This window comes from Loxodonta africana, chromosome 7 (assembly GCF_030014295.1).
Source record: "Loxodonta africana isolate mLoxAfr1 chromosome 7, mLoxAfr1.hap2, whole genome shotgun sequence".
Lineage (NCBI taxonomy): Eukaryota > Metazoa > Chordata > Mammalia > Proboscidea > Elephantidae > Loxodonta > Loxodonta africana.
Window position 1 is genome coordinate 25,160,687 of NC_087348.1, and position 8,314 is coordinate 25,169,000.

General features: G+C 36.8%; 1 pseudogene; it reads left to right on the top strand.

The window, feature by feature from the left end:
* The first annotated feature begins 1,275 nt into the window (after positions 1 to 1,275).
* On the top strand, positions 1,276 to 2,366 carry LOC100659033 (olfactory receptor 5M5-like; annotated as a pseudogene).
* Positions 2,367 to 8,314: the final 5,948 nt, after the last annotated feature.

Genomic DNA, 8,314 nt, shown 5'->3' on the forward strand with positions numbered 1-8,314 from the left:
TCATTTTATATTTGGAATATTTCACATAAAAATAATGAGTTCTGATAGCTCTTCAAATTTGGACACTATTAAAATCTTGGAATGTTGCAACCACATTACCACATGGCAAAAATTCAACTGGCCAGATTGTCTGGGATCCCTTTCCAATTCACCTTAGTTCACTTTTATACCAATCTGCTTCACTTACCTCTATTATCTAAATGGCTCCCCTAAGCATTTGAGTTTATGATCCCTTATCTCTTTTATTGCATTACTTGTAAAATAATACATGACACCATTGAGAATACATAATGAAAAAATATTTTCCAGACTCCAGGCACAATAATTTTTCATTTTATCATTTTATTATCCTCAATGTTATCCCAAATTATAATAGTATCCAAAAGTTGAATACTTTTATTATGATAGCTTAATATGAATTCTGTACAAAATATAAGTCTACACATCTTGATCAGTTCTTTTATAACTTCTGGACAATACAATTCTATAATAAAGAAGGCTGAACAATTTACACATGCTGCTAGAAAGCTTATAGTCAAATTTGTGTTCCACCATCAGCACAAATTTGAAAACTTTTTTTTTTTTTTTTAATACTTTAAGCTCCTTAAATGCTTTCTGGGATAAATGAAGAAACTAAGTGGATATGGAAACTATGATTTAAAACATACTATGATATAAAATTTGGGGACTGTCCTTTCCCCTATCCATGTGTCTCTTGCTTTATTTATACATAATTTTCTAACTAAAAAAAACTCTTCATCAGTAATTCCTACTTGCCTTTATTCTTTCCAAATATATAGATTTTATCTCTGGTCTATTCACATAAAAATGGCACTGTCTCCTGAATCCTGGAGCAGTAAAACTGGCCTTACAGAATTTCCCTGGAAATGCTCTAATTATGGGCTCTGTAATGCAGCTGACAGGAAGAGCAGTTTTCAGTTGTGGAGTTTCTATGGGTTATTTCTCTTAATACTGCAACCATTCTTAAAGACTGTATGAGTGTTTTCTGAAAACATGTCACCGCTTTGTCCGTGACTAGTCCTGGACTCAAGGAATAAGCCCTGGGCTCAATGAATGATGACTTTATAGTGAATTACACCTGGAAGTTGGCGGTTCAACCCATATTATGGAAAATTTCAGATCATGGTTTCTCTACTGTAAAACAATTTGGTTGCATAAGAACCATTCTATTTAAGAATCATCTGCACAGTATACATCTAATTAATCGGGCCATGGCTTTCTGGGGCTTACCAGCTCTTACATTCTCAGACTTTCTCTAGAAATATATGTGTGAGGGTGAACAGGAGAGGAAGAATGAGACAGAAAGAGAAGGAAAGAGAAAGGGTAGAATCATAGGACAGAGTTCCCATTCATTTTCTTAATTTATTTTCAATTCTTTTAAGTGAACAATGCTGCTATCTAAGAAAATGGCCAGAGGAAATTACAGTTTGGTGACTGAATTCATTCTCTTGGGATTAACGGATCATCCAGACCTTCAGCCCATCCTCTTTGTGCTGTTCTTGCTAATCTACGTGATCACTGTGGGAGGGAACCTTGGGATGGTGGTGCTGATCAGGATAGATTCACACCTCCACACCCCCATGTACTTCTTTCTTGCCAGTTTATCCTGCTTGGATTTATGCTATTCTACTAATGTAACTCCCAAAATGTTGGTGAACTTCTTATCAGACAAGAAAACCATCTCCTATGTGGCTTGTTTAGTCCAGTGTTATTTTTTCATTGCCATGGTGATTACTGAGTAGTATATGCTAGCTGTAATGGACTATGACAGGTACATGGCCATCTGTAACCCTTTGCATTACAGCAGCAAGATGTCCAAAGGGGTCTGTATTTGCCTGATTGCTGGTCCATATGTCTATGGGTTTCTTAGTGGTCTGATGGAAACCATGTGGACATACCGCTTGACCTTCTGTGGCTCCAACATCATTAACCACTTCTATTGTGCTGACCCACCCCTCATCCGACTCTCCTGCCTAGACACTTATATTAAGGAAACCTCCATGTTTGTGGTAGCAGGATTTAACCTCTGCAACTCCCTCCTCATAATCCTCATCTCCTATATCTTCATTCTCATTGCCATCTTGAAGATGCATTCTGCTGAAGGCAGGCGCAAAGCTTTTTCCACCTGTGGATCCCACCTGGTGGCAGTGACTGTGTTTTATGGGACCCTGTTCTGCATGTATGTTAGACCTCCCACGGAGAAGTCAGTGGAGCAGTCTAAAATCATTGCTGTTTTCTACACCTTCATAAGCCCTATGTTGAACCCCATTATTTATAGTCTGAGGAACAAGGACATGAAACAAGCTTTTCAAAAACAGATCAGAAGAAATGTGGTTTCAAAATAAAATCACAGTGTATCTTTATAAATCAAATAAAAGATATTTTATAAGAACTAGATCCAAGTTTAACAACGTTTATGGTAAAGTCCATTTTGAATCCACCTTAAGAAACTATAATATTATGACAAAACATAAAGGACATGGAAAGGGAAGATTTATATTTTCACATGTGAGGTGTGGTAAGGTCATGTGTATCAGGGAAGAGGGTAATTACTCTTCCTAGCTTTGCATCATAGAAATTATATATTTCCAATGAAAAATACTCAATCCCTTTAGAAGAGGATAAAGTCAAAAATTTCCTTTTCCTTCTCCAATCCCGATCTCAAATTTATCACTATTATCAGTTTCCAGAAATTTTAAATAGCTCTACAAACAAATGTACGGGTATATATGTACACATATATGCAAAATTGCTGATGCACATGTTGACAGTCATGAGCTAATTTTTAGTATCTTATGATTCTATAGCATTTACTATGTAGGGGCTTCTCACCATGATTTAGAAAAAAATGACCACAACCTCTCGCTAGGCTTGCTGTCACCTCTAGGAAAAGAAACTCATAAGCCCATGCTTACTTCCCACATACTTTTTTCCACTTGGGGGAGTCACACTCAGCGACACCTTCCTCTGCCCACCACAAGGGGAAACCAGAATCAGAACCTCCTAACAATACTTTTTAGATTCTTAACTCTTGAAATCAGCAAAGAATAGCTCTTGCAAATATACATGACTGACTTTAGGAGGAATTGTGAATTTTGAAGCATTTATCAGTGACATTCCACACTACTAGGGTCTGTGGCCCTTCATGCTTCTTTCATTACTTCCCTATGAATTTTCAGGATGGGATAGATATTTGGTATTTGTACCATAGTTGAAATTTTACCTGTGATTGTACTCTGCCACAATTAGCTATTATTTACCTAAGTCGAGTATGAAAGAGTTTGTAAGAATTTTAAAGCTAAATAAAGCAAAAGATAAGTTGATATTTTTAAGGTGTAATATATCTGGTGCCTTTGAAGCTTCATAGCCTAAACAAAGTTGATGAATGCCTATTATGCATCAACACCAAGCCACGTACTGCCCCCAGTACAGAGAAGTGGGACTGCAGAATTGTATAATTTTGTAGAGGAGATTAAAATGTAAATAATAAGTAAATAAATAAATACAATTGTAGGTGTTATAAGTTGATGGAATGGTTGATGTAGCAGAGGAAAGAGGCAATTAATTAATTAATTCCCCTGAACTTTAAAGAGCACTTTAGAAATGATATAATGATCTGATTTTTGTGATTCTTAGAAAGTCAGAATATAAGTGAAAGGACTCATTGTTTCAGAAATTGCAATATATTTAAAATCATTGTTCTTATGTTCTTGGGTTGGGGGATGCAGTAGAATAGAGTGGATTCTCCCTAGAAGATTTAACATATTTAATGGTCTTAATGATGGCCTAGTTCACCTGGAAAGACCATGTTACAGAAAAATTAGGTCTTGCTTAACATTACAACTCCTGGGAACTTTTTCATATGTTTGTGATCACATGTTGAATTAATTCTACTAAACACAGTTAATGAGACCCACTAAAGGCAAGGTCCCATGGGTTTTAAAGATGAGTAAATGGTTTCCCCTTTTCAGGAAGAATATTGTCTAGTCAGGGAGAAACACTCACAGCTAATTTTACCATAAAACTTGCTAAGATAAGTGAAATAGATGAAATGTTTTTTAAAACACATACAGGAAGAAAAAAATTAATTCTGACTAAAGATTTTAGGGTAGTTCTATTAGGTCAACTGATCATTAAGCGGGGCTTTGCAAGTTGGGTAGGAAGCTCAAAGAGTACAGGATGGCAGCCAGGACATTTCCTAAAGAGAGAACCAACTGATCAAAGGGAAATAGCTTGGATGTGCCTGGAATGGCAATTTTGGATAAGAACGTGAGTGGCAGAGAGGTCGAATAGTAAACTCTATCAGTTGAGGCTAATATGAAATATCTAGCTAAGTCATTTAGATTTAATTTTGTCTAGATAGGAAACCATCAATATGTTTTAACCTGAGGAATGCAGTTAAGGGAATACGTTTTTTAGCCATTATTCAGCATGTGCCTGGAAGAGAAAGAACCTTTGAAGAACAGCAATCTTGTTTTAACCAAGGGAAGCAGTGACTGCATGACAGGCCACCATTATCAATTCAATAAAGGGGAATCTCCTTCCAAGGCCATTTTTCTTCCTGCCCCTTATTTCCAAACTGACTTTAGGCAAACCACATGAATTGATTATTTACCTGTTTCTACTTTTGTGCTGCCTTTATAGCGCCACATTTCTTTACAGTTTCAGTGTTGTTCTACTCAGTTCCCTGCTAACAAGGTCCCAAAGTGCATGGAGATAAATCCTCCCTAAACTCCCAAATATCTGATCACAAGATGAGTTCCACTAGCCTCAGGAAAAAAAAAAAAAAAAAAGTATAAATATATACATAGTATCTCTTAAGCTCCCCATAAACTATCTAGGTTTGTGTTTGCCCATTTTTACTTCGATGAAGATATTGGAAGTGTAAAATATTTGAACTGGAAGTGGCCTAGGATATTTTAGTCCACATGTACATTTTAAGGATGGAGCTAAAATAGAGTGACTTGCTTAATTAAAAATTACAGACTAGCCTGGGAAAAATTACTCAATGGAACTGAAAATACTTTGCTTGTTTCTCTCTCCAGTTAAATGTTGTAATGAATTCATTAGATATTGCTTCTATAAAACCAGAAAGCACCAAAAATTTTGATTCATTGTGGTAGCTGTTTAATCATGAAGTGAGATGAACTATGAGGGAAGCCAGGTGTATCAGTGGCTAAAGAAAGGAGCTTTGGAGTTAGAAATCTCCCCGTTGCTTTCATTTACTCTTTGCCTTTTAATAAACAAACCTAAAGAGTATAAAACATATAATCAAAACAAAACCAAGAAAACCAAACCTATTGCCATCCAGTCGATTCTGACTCATAGTGACCCTATAGGACAGAGTAGAACTGCCCCGTAGAGATTCCAAGGAACCCCTGACAGACTGGAACTGCTGACCCTTTGGTTAGCAGCTGTTGCACTTAACCACTATGCCACCAGGGTTTCCTAGAAATTCCATAGGAAAGTGAAATTTACCTTATAAACAAAAGCACACGTTTCCCTCAATTACTATTTTTGAAGGTCCGTTGATTTTTTTACTTCTTTATATATTTTGTTGTTACTGTTGATTCTGACTCATAGGCCAAAATAGAACTGCCCCATAGGGTTTCAAAGGCTGTAATCTTTATGGAAGCAGACTGCACCTTTCCCCTGCAGATCCACTGGTGGGTTTGAAGCAGCAAACTTTTATTTAGCAGCCAGCACTTAACCACTGAGCCACCAGGGCTCCTCCTCTCTAAGGGATGTTTATTCTATGTATGTCAGGAACCAGCGAAAGTGTTATTATCAATGCTTGTGACTCAGTTTCTTATTTGGTAGGAAGTGTAGGGTTAGAGATAATTCAGTGACTGTACAGGAAAGACTTTGGTTGTATGAGAAGTACCAGGGCTCATAATGTTAGAAATTTTATTTCTTATAAAGATTAAACAAAGGGGAAAAAAGCCCGAAAATTTCTGGGATAGTTGTATGCATCTCCCACATGTTTAGAGCTTTACATGCATTACATTTTAATCCTTAAGGAAACATCTGTGACAATATTTTACTGGTAAGAAAACTGAGGCTCAGAAAGGTTGAATAAATTACCCGAACTTATACATCTAATATGCAGCACAGTTGCAGTTTTTTAAGACAAATTTACCCAGTTCCAAAACCTGTGAGCTGATTTTGTGACATGAATACAAGTACTAGGGATACTGGGGACATTTTAGATACATTCATTTTAAAGTTTTAGAAAGCACAAAGACACTTTGGTACACACCTTTTTAGGGAAGGGGGGAATATAAAGGTAGGAAATGAACACATAGAAAGATAAAATATGATATTTCGGTGTTTCCCAGCAGGAGATAAGGAAAAGGTTTTGAGTTCTATTTTTTCCATGTGCATATATGGAGTCCTTGGTGGTACAAATGGGTAAAATGTTTGACTGGTAACTCAAGAGTTAGAGGTTTGAGTTCTCCCAGAGGTGTCTCAGAGGAAAGGCCTGATGATCTACTTTGGAAAAATCAGTCATTGAAAACTTTTTGGAGCACAGTTCTGCTCTGACACACATCGGGTTGCCATGAGTCACAGTCAACTCAATAGCAACTACGTATATAAAAATATATATGGACCTTCAACTATATGGGCCTACAACCTAGCCTTCTGTGGTCATGATCATATATATATATATACACACACACATACATACATACACACATACACACACAGAAATTTTATATATATGTGTATCTACACACACACAAATAGAGAGGTGCCAATTCATCGTCCTCCACTGTTAAATGAAAAGCTTTAGTTTTGCAAAACACCTTAATATGCTCACTAGGCAAAGATGAGGTACAGCTGAGCTTAAGAGTATGAGCCAACAAAATATGAACTACTCTGAGTAATATGGAGAGAAACTGCTCTGAGTAATACGGAGAGAAAAACATGGGCTTCTTGAGGTCACTGAAGGAGAAAAGAGATAGGGGTGAGAAATAGGAGGAGGGAAGAAAAGAGAGAGAGAGCTATGAAGGCGGAAATCAAGAGCTGTAAAATAACCAGTGAAAACCCCCCTGTGGTTTAAGTATAGGTGAGGGATTTAGAGAATAAATATGTCTAATGCCTAAATTGCAAATTTGACTTTTTTTTGCAATAAATGTCTTTCACCTGCCTTCCACAGAGTTGTCATGCCATATGTGCTTGTGTGTTTGTGTATTTGAGAATATTTTGAGTTTCTTAATGACAAGGAACCCTGGTGGCACAGTGGTTAAGACGCTCAGATACTAACCAAAAGTCCGGCAGTTCGAACCCACCAGCTGCTCTACAGGAGAAATATGTGGTAGTTTGTTCTGTAAAGTTTATGCAGCCTTAGAAACCATATGGGACAGTTCTACTCTGTCCTATAGGGTCACTGTGAGTTGGAATTGACTCAGTGGCAATGGATTTTGGTTTGGGTACATATACAATATCATATTAATAATAATTAAAATCTCTCTTGGGAGGAAGGTCTGCCATCATTTATTTTTATTTTGAAGGACCTAAGACTTTCATTTCCAGAAATATGACACACTACCTATATTAAAAATAATTGACTCATAAAGACATAAATGTATAGGGCATAATACAGGTTTTAAAAACTTTTAAACCTGTATCAGCTTTCAGGAGAATGATGAAAATCCACAGAGATCAAAATGCATTGAGGGTAGAATTAGGAGCAGTAAGTGGGTGTTGAAGTGAACAGCTCTTCTAAGGGAAACCTAGAGCCTTAGAGATAATGATCTGCGTGGGAGATGGGATACCAGTGATAAGCTGTGCACAAGGCAAGCAGTTGGAACAGACATGTCCCATATGGTTAGGATTGCTGCAAAGCTTAAACCTCTGCTCAATTACAGATTAAAAAGAAAGGAAGGTAGGGAGGGAGGGAGAGAGAAAGAGAGAAAGAAGAAAGAGAGAAAGAGAGAGAGAAAGAGAGAGAGAAAGAGAGAGAGAAAGAAAAAGAAAGAAAGAGAGAGAGAGAGAGAAAGAGAGAAAGAGAGAAAGAGAGAGAAAGAGAGAAAGAGAGAAAGAGAGAAAGAGAGAAAGAGAGAAAGAGAGAAAGAGAGAAAGAGAGAAAGAGAGAAAGAGAGAAAGAGAGAAAGAGAGAAAGAGAGAAAGAGAGAAAGAGAGAAAGAGAGAAAGAGAGAAAGAGAGAAAGAGAGAAAGAAAGAAAGAAAGAAAGAAAGAAAGAAAGAAAGAAAGAAAGAAAGAAAGAGAAAGAAAGAAAGTCTATCTAGGCTTTGATTCATGGAAAGAGAGGTTAAAAATCTTATTTTAC